This window comes from Mytilus trossulus, chromosome 14, assembly GCF_036588685.1.
Source record: "Mytilus trossulus isolate FHL-02 chromosome 14, PNRI_Mtr1.1.1.hap1, whole genome shotgun sequence".
Classification (NCBI taxonomy): Eukaryota; Metazoa; Mollusca; class Bivalvia; order Mytilida; family Mytilidae; genus Mytilus; species Mytilus trossulus.
In genome coordinates, this window is record NC_086386.1 from 26,980,234 (window position 1) to 26,992,617 (window position 12,384).

General features: G+C 31.4%; 1 long non-coding RNA gene across 1 annotated transcript; it reads left to right on the forward strand.

Moving 5' to 3' along the window:
* The first annotated feature begins 295 nt into the window (after positions 1-295).
* On the forward strand, positions 296-5,154 carry LOC134695882 (uncharacterized). Its single transcript, XR_010102855.1, has 3 exons — positions 296-770; positions 2,606-2,668; positions 5,107-5,154. It is a non-coding gene; the product is annotated as an uncharacterized LOC134695882 (long non-coding RNA).
* Positions 5,155-12,384: the final 7,230 nt, after the last annotated feature.

Genomic DNA, 12,384 nt, shown 5'->3' on the forward strand with positions numbered 1-12,384 from the left:
CATTTTAATAAATTGTGGTATACTTAGTGCCCGGATAAAATGGCATCTTTTGATAGAAAAAATTGCTGGACAAACCATTTGTTTACCCAAATATTTAAAAAATGCATTTAAAAGTTAAATGGTGCAATATTGATTTTAATTGAAATTTGTTATTTTAAAGCAGGTAGCAATGTTCAAATTGTAATATCGGAAATTGCAAGACAGTCAAAGCGTTTTAATGTTTTTCTTATACATACATCTATCAAAATATATAATGATGACCCCTTAAGAACCTTAGTACTAGTGACAACACGCACTTTAGATGTAGTCTAAATACTGTAATTTCTGAGTTACTAACATAGCATTTATCCAATCCTACTAAGAAACTTATAAAACAAAACAGTGTTTGTTTCTTAAATGTTTATTTTATATCGATGACACGGATACATTTATCAGTGTATGATTACACAAAGGATCTTGCTAGAAACATGCATCGGATCTTGTTAATACCACCTGTGGGGAAAAACCGTGTGAATGATCAAGAAGGATATTTGACATGTTTGTCCATCTGTCACGTGCATCAACCACATTATATTAGTATATATATTTATCTTTATATCATATTGGAATCAATCATCTAACAAACAAACCGCTCGTTTTCGACATATACCTCTGTTACAACAATGGTGAATTGGAAAATTGATAATGGCAAACTGAATATCCAAGGGATTGAAGATTTTGAAGAACAAATTGAGTATGCTAAAAGCTCCTTGCAGTATAAGAAGATCGAGGTAATTGTTTTTATAATTGTTTTTTAAGGCATTTGCTAATTTTCAGGCGTCGGCAAAATAATAAAATATGCTATTTTATCAGCCTTGGTTAAAATGTCGAAATAAAGCCGACATAATAGCATATATATACGGGGTTTTAAGTTGGATCCAGCAAAACAGTAAATACGTTATTTTGCCGGTCATTTGTAAAGAATTAATTTAAAAATTTTCTTTATAAAAAAAAAGTACTACGGAAATGTGCATTGTCAACAAAAAACAATCAAAATTATTACTAATTTACATTTTTAGTTAAATGAAATAACAGTTTCATCATTTTAGATTTATCAGGATAAACGAAAATAAGAATAATTTTAAAACAATTATAAATAAAGATAAACTGATATTGAGCAAGCATAAATTATGTTGCAATGCAATGTTATTAAAACTTGTAGTTGAAATTACTTGTACAAAACTGTCACAGTCATAAATGAATAAGAATGAAATCTTCGATGAAGAGTAACAATCACATTGGATACAAATTTTAGAAAAACCCTCACAATTGAATACATGTATATGTACAGAAAAAACGTGTTTTACGGGGGAAATTGGCTTCCGCTTCCTTGAGCATAAAATTATTTTCTATTTCCCCGGCGACATTCAAAAGATGCAGCCAAAACCGCACTTTTATATAATTTAAATATAGAAAGCCAAACTCTAGGCGCAGGATTTTATTATTGCACTGAGCCTTCTCGTAAGCTAAATGCACGTCGGAGCAATACGCTGATGTGTGACGCCGCGGTATTATTGTATATTGTCAGGTTAAGATTGAAACTAAAAGTAATCAAAGGATTTCATAGAGAGGTTCATTCCATCATTGTCCATCCTGACATAAACATGATAAATGAATATTTATTTGACAACATATGACTTGAATTGACTCTTCCTATACGGTTAAAGATGTAGACAAATGACTGAACTACTGAGTATAACAAAGATACGGTTGTCCATGAAGCTCACTATAAATAATATCTTTTGAGGACATATTTCTTGTTTGTATGACCTCGCCCTTTTACAAATTTAAAGAGTAGAATTAGATTAAACATGCTTAATGTGAAAATACAAAATTGTTCCCTATATTTTATTTCCTCAGGCTTCCGAAATCATCTTGTTAGAAAAGCAAAAAAATGACCAAGCCGAATGGCTACAGCACTATCTATTTATTGAGACCATAGAGAAAGAAGTAACCTTTAATTAGTTCCCTAAAAAATATATAAACCAGTCTATGTTGACACTTATAGCTATATATGAACTTATATGCAAATGAAAGGGTTAAAGTGTTGCATGTGATACCCTTAGTGCCAGAAACACAATAATTAAATAAGAGTCTAGTGGCCTCTAGTGCTCACGGCCAAAGTATTTTAAATCATGTTAAATCGTGACAGAAAGCCGATGCATGCCTTATGAAAAGAAGTACACTGTTTGATCACCAATTCACGTCTTTAAAAATTGCTTAAATGTTTAAACTGTTAATAACAAAAAAATGTTTATTAAATTATTCAATAACAGAAAAACAGAAAACAATACCAAAATCTATCAGTTGCAAGACGATATCTTTTTCCTATTGCCATAATTTTTCGAAAATTGAATGATGATACTTATCGTAATCAATATCTTATTATTATATTGCCTTAAACAAAATTACCTCTAATTACCTCTATTACGAACTTGAAGGCCCTACGGTGACCTATAGATGTTAATTTCTGCGTCATTTTGGTCTCTTGTGGAGAGTCGTTTCATTGACAATCATACCACATCTCTAATTTTATATTGATATATGGGATGACTTTTTTATTTAGAAATCTTGTAAACGGAATGAGAAAACTATAGCAGAAAAAGATATCATGATCAAGAACTTGGAGGTATGTTCATAATATTTGATTTGATTGTAATGCCTTTGGCAAAGTGAATCAGTGAAATCTATAATATGTGTATGCAATGTAGTTTTAAGCTATCAACCGTTATAGTTCTCCGCAAAATATCAACGAGCACCCAAAAGAAAACATATATTTATATTATTTTTAAGTTCAGATTTGCACGTGTGTAACAATTCAGCTTTTTTCGAAAACCGGTCGGGATCCAGTTCGCGGAAAAGGTGGGGAGGGGGTGTAAACCCCTGAACATCATGATACATTTGCATTTTTTGTGAACTTCAAAAATAATCTAAAAGTTATTTCCAGCCATGTGTCATTGCTGGAACGATTTCACACTTAATTGAAATATTTGTTTGCGTTTTACTTCACGTTAAATTGGGCAACATTTGTTCATGTTATGTGTCTGTCCGAAATCAGTAATTTAGTGGTCGTTTTGGCTGCTGTTTGTGATCTATGATTTAATTTCTATTTATCGGTGGTTGATATTCACGTTTAAATTTTTATACTCCACCTACAATAGAAGAGGGGCATTATGTTTTCTGGTCTGTGCCTCCGTTCGTCCGTTCGTTCATTCGTTCGTGCGGCCATTTGCTTCAGGTTAATGTTTTTGGTCAAGGTAGTTTTTGAAGAAGTTGAAGTGCAATCAACTTGAAACTTAATACAAATGTTCCCCATGATATGATCTTTCTAATTTTAATGCCGAATTATAGTTTTGGCCCCAATTTCATGGTCTACTGAACATAAAAAATGATAGTGCGAAGTTCAGTTTAAAGTTTTTGGTCAAGGTAGTTTTTGAAGAAGTTAAATTTACATCAACTTGAAATTTAGTACACACGTTCCCTATGACATAATCTTTCTAACTTTTATTCCAAATTAAAGTTTCGACCACAATTTCACGGTCCACTGAACATAGAAAATGATAGTGCGAGTGGGGCATCCGTGTACTATGGACACATTCTTGTTTGACATAATGTTAAATCGTATTTTTAGCTCACCCGTCGTCGTTAACTTTTACAAAAATTTTCTCCTCTGAAACTACTTGGCCAAATAAAATCAAACTTTGTCACAATCATCATTGGGGTATCTAGTTTAAAAATTGTGTCCGGTGACCCGGCCAACCAACCAAGATGGCCGCCATGGCTAAAAATAGAACATAGGGGTAAAATGCAGTTTTTGGCTTATAACTCAAAAACCAAAGCATTTAGAGCAAATCTGACATTAGTAAAATTGTTTATCAGGTTAAGATCTATCTGCCCTGAAATTTTCAGATAAATCTGACATTCCGTTGTTAGGTTGCTGCCCCTGAATTGGTAATTTTAAGGAAATTTTGCTGTTTTTAGTTATTATCTTGAATATTATTATAGATAGAGATAAACTGTCAACCGCAATAATGTTCAGCAAAGTAAGATTTACAAATAAGTCAACATGACCAAATTGGTCATTTGACCACTTTAGGAGTTATTGCCCTTTATAGTCAATTTTTAGTAAATCTTTGTAATCTTTTAGAAAAATCTTCTCCTCTGAAACTACTGGGCCAAATTAATTGAAACTTGGCCACAATCGTCATTGGGGTATCTAGTTTAAAAATTGTGTTCAGAATCTCGGCCAACCAACCAAGATGGCCGCCATGGCTAAAAATAGAACATCGGGGTAAAATGCAGTTTTTGGCTTATAACTCAAAAACCAAAGCATAAAGAGCAAATCTGACAGGAAGTTAAATTGTTGATCAGGTCAAGATCTATCTTCCCTGGAAGTTTCAGATGAATTTGATTATCGGTTGTTAGGTTGCTGCCCCTGAATTGGTAATTTGAGGAAATTTTGCTGTTTTTTAGTTATTATCTTGAATATTATTATGGATAGAGATAAACTGTAAACAGCAATAATATACAACAAAGTAAGAACTAAAAAAAAGTCAACATGACCAAAATAGTCAATAGACCCCCTAAGGAGTTATTGCCCTTCAAAGTCAATTTTTAACAATTTTCACAAAATTTGTAGATTTTCACTAACATTTTCCACAGAAACTACTGTTATAAATAGAGATAATTGTAAGCAGCAAACATGTTTAGTAAAGTAAGATCTACAAACCCATCACAATCACCAAAACACAATGTTGTCATGAATCCATCTGTGTACAATGTTTAATATTAACATAGACCAAGGTGAGCGACACAGGCTCTTTAGAGCCTCTAGTTTAAGCTTACACTACGGCATATGATTGCTTATTGTTGAATATATACAGTAAAATATAGCTGCTTACATCCAAATCAATTTACGTCTATTTGATAGTGTCCTAGAAATCATACCACATCTTTGTATACATGTACCTATCTAGTTTAAACATAATATTTCAATAAAATTAAAAGCGGCATTCAAACAGAGGTGAAATTCTTAAGACGATTACATTGTTTTAAATTTTTTCTCAGGATTTCGGAGCGAACGAAAAGTAATACGCTTCTGGAAACCGGAAAAGGAATGGTATAATGCAACAGTCCTAGAAAAAACTCAATCAGGTAAACCATGATATAAATTAAAGAGAGATTACAAAAGAACGATAATTAATGAATTGATTGATAGTCAGGTAGTTTTTTTGTTGTTTAAGACCACATTGTGCACCCTAGGCTATATCATAGACATAGGAAGATGTGGTATGTGTGCCAATGAGACAAGTCTCCATCCATGTAACAATTTATAAAAGTAAACCATTATAGGTCAAGGTACGGCCTTCAACACGGATCTTTGGCTCACACGGAGCAGCAAGCTATAACTATCACTAGTGTAAAACAATTCAAACAGGAAAACGAATAGCGGTCTAATTTAAAAATGACCGTTTGCATTTATTGGCTGAGAAAATTGGCGTATCTGGAGAGAACACAGAGCATCACATGTCTAATCAACAAAAACAATTTACATAGCATTCGAAGTAAAAAGACTCACTAAGGATTCAACATTTCGATAAAGTCAAGGGAAACATCGTATGAAAGGAAAGATGAAGATATATTTGATTTATTTTAATATGCTTAATATGTGTTTGGTTTTCTGTCCCTGAGATTGGATAGTCTCTATTTTACAGGTTACAAAGTCGTATTTGCAGACGGCAACATAGTAAGAGTGTTAAGTCTACAGAATCTACGAAAAAAGACATCGAGATGAATTCAGCTGAAGGTGTTTTGTTTAACAAAACACTTTCATATATATATGAACTAACAAGAAACTCACAAGTCATCTGATAATGTTCTCAAAACGGGATATAATAAACAATATCAACAACACAAGGAAGCTGTATTTCCTTGTCCTTGAACAAAAGACATTTCACATCAGTCAAATGATCCTATATATCTATACATGTATACAAGAATGAACAAGGTTATATATATTGTTTAATTTATATTGGGACATTATCATGATATCTTAATGATAAAAAACAAACATTCACAGAATAAGCTTGTTTGGTCTGAATGTGCTTGTAATTTAATATGACAAACTGTATGTAGAATAAGAAGTAATTATCACACCATCAATGAGACAACATCAATGATGAAAATAAATAGATGAAAAAGTATGCAAAAATCATCAACAATTAATATTATAGATAGATGTGCATAGAATAAGTTATAAATCGCCAAGTGTGTTTCAATATTATGCACATAAAGCTGTTCAATATAGTTGCAATATTAAAACATGTAACAATGTGTCATAGAGCACTTTTTATAGTCATTAGTAAACACAATCTTAGCATATTAAAATTTATGATGATGTACTTACAAACATTGCGTTGTCCGATTATTTTCGACTTATGAGTTTGAATTTTCTTCTGGTATCATTTGTTTCTCTTTTAAGGAGGTTTGTTCCTAATGATGACGATTTAACGTAAGCTCCTCGTGTTTTAAAGCAATCTGTATTCAAATCATTCTGCCTTCTTTATACGGATAACAACAACATATTCAAACATTTTGTCAGGAATCTGATGTTCAGTAGATGTCGTTTGTTGATGTGGTTCATAAGTGTTTCTCGTTTCTCGTTTTTGATATAGATTAGACCATTGGTCTTCCCGTTTTAATGGTTTTGCGATAGTCATTTTTGGCCCTTTATAGCTTGTTGTTCGGTAGGAGCCAAGGCTCCATGTTGAAGACCTTTTTTATACCTATAATGTTGGTTTTTTTTACAAATTTGGACCTGGATGGAGAGTTGTCTCATTTGTACACATTTGTTTCATAAGAAGTCAAATGTCTAAACACTGTCTACATTTCACGACTTGGGATGACAGTTTTAGTACAAACAATTATTTGATATGCCGTAAATTTGAATCTTATGAGATTATGGGGAAATTTCCCCAATTTGTAGTCAACAATATCTAATATTAACATGATGAGATTATGGGGAAATTACCCCAATTTGTAGTCAACAATATCTAATATGAACATGATGAGATTATGGGGAAATTTCCCCAATTGATAGTCAACAATATTTCTATGATTTGAACATAATGAGATTATGGGGAATTTCCCCCATTTGATGGTCAGCAATATTAAAGCTTGTATTTTCTTATTAATTATCTTATCGTGGGGATTTCCGCATTCTGATGTTTTTGGTTGTAAATGTGAATGTGGGGATATTTCCCCATTCTAATGTTATTGGTTTTATATGTGTATGTGGGGATTTTCAATTCAAGAAGACTATGTTTCTTCATTAAGTGGGAAGATTTACTCAAATTTGATAACATCAAGTAAGCGCATTTCCATTATCTTATAGATTTGTTGACAAAAAGTGTTAATTTCAATTCACATCGTCAACCGAATTTGAAACCACCAAAAAAAGAGAATAAAATAGAAATTCTCTTTTTCAAATAGAATGCGTTAGTTTCTTTGTATCGGTCATATTTTCTTCAAAAGCAAAAAAAAATGCATTTTACCCCTATGTTCCACTTTAGCCATGGTGGCTACATGTATGTTTCTTGATTTACCAGCAAGGTGAAGTACATACTTTATACTAGATACACTGCAACTCATTCGGCCCAAGTTCGGCTGAAATTGTTTCAGAAGTTTCAAAGCAGAAGATTTTTAAAGGAAATAAACTAGATGAACAAATTGTAAAAAAATGTTTTTGAAGTCTTAACGAAAAATAGCATTTTCACTCCTATTATGCTTAGAAACTGCCGTAAATATATGACCAATCTGCATTTTTTTTTACATTAAACGACAATTTGATCATTTAAATGCTGAATTTGTCTACCTCACAAAACTGGGTAAGACGGTGAAACCTCAAACCAAAAACAAAAGTTCTAGATAGACAAGTTCAACGGATATTGTTAAATATATATAAAAAAAAAATAAGATGTGGTATGATTGTCAATGAGAGAACTCTCCAAAAGAGACCAACATGACACAGAAATTAACAACTATAGGTCACCGTACGGCCTTTAACAATGAGCAAAGTACATACCGCATAGTCAGCTATTTAAGGCCCAAAAGGACTACGTAAAACAATTCAAGCGCACGGCCTGATTTATGAACAAAAAATGCACGAAAAACAAAAATGTAACACATCAACATACGCCAACCACTGAATTACAGGCTCCTGACTTGGGACAGTCACATAAATACATAATGTGGCGGGGTTATACACCATATTCTATGAGAAACTAACTTGATATTATTATTAAAGATCTTTTTTTATATACAAATAATTAAATATATAGAAAATGTAACTGTATAAAAACTTACTTGAAGGTATGCTGTTATTTCTGGTATGTTTGATAATGTATAAGATGCACAGTACATTATTATAACTTGATTTTTCAGGAAGAAATTTATAAAATATACGTATGCAGTTTGGAAAAATGATGGGATAAATAATTTAAGGTACAACTTGCTGCGCAAAAAAGAGAAACAGTTGTATAGATGGATCTACGTTAGTATATAAATGCTAAAAACTGTTATTCAATTTTAGGAAGACGTAGACATTTTTTTGTATTTTTAATTGCGCTGTAATGTATTATATATATATTTAAATATGCGTTGTAATAGTCTCTTATAATTATTTATAAAATAGCTGGCATTTTATTAAGACGAGTATTGTTAATTTATAAATATCAAATGTATAAATGTACTTGTAGAGATTTGAGACTAAAAAGTATTATAAAATATTGAATTGAATTGAATATAAAATATTAAGGGTTAATTTCCTGACTCTAGCGACCGTAGGTAAATTTATTCGCAAACTTCGAAAACAACATTATACCTAATAAGTCTATTTTCTACGGAAGCGTATTAGGGACATAGAAAAAATAAAATTGGCAGTTAACATTTTTTTTTCATAGTCGAAATTTTGACTTTTCAAATCTCGAAATTTTGACTTTAACTTGAAATTTTGACTTTTCAAATCCCGAAATTTTGACTTAAACTTGAAATTTTGACTTTCTAAAATCTTGAAATTTCGACTTTTCAAAAAGTCGAAATTTTGACTTTTTTGAAACTCGAAATTTCAACTTATAAAAAGTCAAAATTTCCACTTTAAACTCGAAATTTCGACATTTTAAAAACTCGAAATTTCGACTAATTCTAAACTCGAAATTTCTACTTTTTTTTTTAAATCGAAATAGCGACTTTGATCTTAAAATTTCGACTGTTGAAATCTCGAAATTTTAACTTTTTCTAAGTACTTTTAAAACTTTGATGTTAGTATTCAAGCAGGTATTACAATTTCAGAAGGAGTAGACATGGACGCAAATCATTAAAGCGTCATTTACTTATTTTGGCAATTTATATTCAGAAACTGGTTTTGTTCTTAAATTAAGATATGGATTAGCATTAATATTAAAGAAACCATTCGTAAAGAACATGCATGTTGACAGAATCCCCCCCCCCCCATATTCTATTTTTTAGTTTCCACGATACTGTCATAGGATCGTCAGATCTGAGGACATTTAGCATCACAGTTGCAAAGGCCTGTTTGGTATACCAATAGCAAGTCACTGACTTTGCCTTGTTTAAACAATGGTAAATCAAGTAGCAAAAAATGCCATGCATATTCAGAACGACCAATGAGCTGCCCCAGTTTTCTAGTTTTGGAAGTTTGCATTCGTATAACCCAAATATTAACCTTTGTCTTTATATATCAAACTTTTGAATAAAAGTATGTCGTAATATAGGTGTGTCGGAATAGCGGGGTTACTTGATACACATATCTGAAGTCCAGACTTGAAATATGTATTTGAACGTGAAACATAATTTATTTATTCTTTGGCAAGAACAAGATTTTCTATCTAAAGTAACCTCTTTCAAATGGTTTAGATAATTAAAATATGCTTATGAATCTTTTGTGGATAGTTGTCTTATTGGCAATCATACCACATCTCCTTTTTTTTATTATAAAGTTTGTGATTTAAATGGCTCTCCGCCTCGTTGATATAAATGACTGTGAATGTGGTAATCGCAAACGTATAAATACTTAGGAAAAGTTGAAATTTTAAGTTTTAAAAAAGTCGAAATTTTGAGTTTAAAAGAAGTCGAAATTTTGAGTTTAAAAGAAGTCGAAATTTCGAGTTTAGAAAAAGTCGAAATTTCGAGTTTAGAAAAAGTCGAAATTTCGAGTTTAAAAAAAGGTTGAAATTACAAGATTTTAGAAAGTTAAAATTTTAAGATAAGAAAAGTTCAAATTTCGAGTTAAAGTCGAAATTTTGAGATTTGAAATGTCAAAATTTCGACTTTGAAAAAAAAGTTCACTGCCAATTTCATTTTTTCTATGTCCCTAATACGCTTCCGTAATTTTCTAACTTTCATGTCATCACCCTAAATCTGTAAATTTTTATATTTATACAAATTTCACTTAGACAAGATGTATACATATATATAAAAATTGTGCGGAACTCTAGTGGGTAGTGAAAGTTACTAAACACAACATTATAATATTATGTATTATGTTGCCATGACATTCGCAGATTGAAGTCTTCCTCGTGTCTTTGCAAATGATAAATATAGCAAACAGGCTTTCAAATGCAAAAATCAAAGTGCTAGTGTTAAAAGGTTATTCAATTGCATTGAAATATTTGGATGAACCAAACTAGAGAATACAGATGCATCCTTCAATATAACGAGACATTTCTCTAACAAAAAACAAAAATATGCTAGGATTATTGTTAAATTGTGATAAGCTTTCCGTTTGTTAATTTTAAAATTTGCAGAAAGTTCAAATTTGATATCCTTTCCTTATTTACGTGGTATGGTTGCAAATGAGACAACTATCCACCAAAGTTCAAATTCGATAGCCTTTCCTGATATACCAATAAGGATTTTGATTTTTGGTGTTGTAATGCCATTTTTAAGCACTGCATTTGTGCTATTTCGTGGCGGTCATTGGTAGAGGAAGCCGGAGTGCCCTTTCACGAGCGGGATTCGAACTCACAACCTCAGTGTTGACTGGCTTATGATTACAGTATAGGAACTTCTTAGACCACTCGGTCAACAAGGCCCCAAATAAGGAGATGTGGTATAAATGCCAATGAGACAAATATCCACCAAAGTTCAAATAAATTAGATGTATGCAATTTTAGGCATACGTACATGTATGGCTTTCAACAATGAGAAAAAACCCTAATGATATTTTTCAGTCAACTTTTCAAAGTAAAATACAAAATAAAATGTAATTCGTACGTATCTGTACTTGATCAAGATATCATGCGTCATGAAACCCCATGATATACAAATACAGATGCAGATTTATTAGATATTAGCTCATACACCTCAAAGAGTGACATATGGTTAATTAATGCATAGACTTTTTAGAAACTCCAAACATTGTTTTTGTTGACCCACTCTATTTTATGCATAACGGAGGAGGTGTCTTTGTATGTGTTTATATATCCCTTCTAGAACTGAATTGTCTCTAATCAGCTGTGTTAATATACTCAATCATATCTGTAATATATAGAAACATACAACATACAAAGGGGGACTACTTCAACAAACACACCATCCCCGTGGTCCTTACATTTAGATGTAAAATAATTAAACATTCAGAACACTGCATAACTATATTAAATAAGACATAAAAACCTGCATCTCAGACAATTAAAACTGAAATTTTTAGTGAAAACACATCTTTTAATAATATGAAGTAGGCGGTCTTTAAGCGCGTTGTTTCTCTAGGTTTTTTTTTATATATATATTTGTTTTGGCTAGGATATCTTTTCTTTTCTATTTCAATACTTTAAAAAACAAATCTCGCGTAAAGATAAAAAAAAAATAGAAAAAGTCTTGAATATGTATTTAAAAAATGTTGATGCATCATTTCCTCCATATTTTAATTTCAGCTGGTGTTTACTGGTTAAAATAGCTACAAATGTACTGACTTGATTCTATCAATTTGATTGTAATGAATTCATTTCTAAATTGGTGTACCAGTTCAGCTGAAAACTAGGTTGTATGGAAAAGACTAGAACTTATATGGTTAAACCGGTTAATAGCCTTTTTAATGTGAAAGCACTCTTTTACATTATTTTTCGTTATACATGATTTCTTGTGTGCATATATTTGATTTTGTAATAAAATAAAGCAGAGATGAAATTTTTGTTTACAACAAAGTGTTTTAAAGCGAAAGTTATAGTACCATATATTGGCTGTACATATTCTACTTTAGGAATGTTTCAGGAATATGTTTACGTATATATCAAAGGAATAAAGGTCTATGGCCTTATAATCAAAACT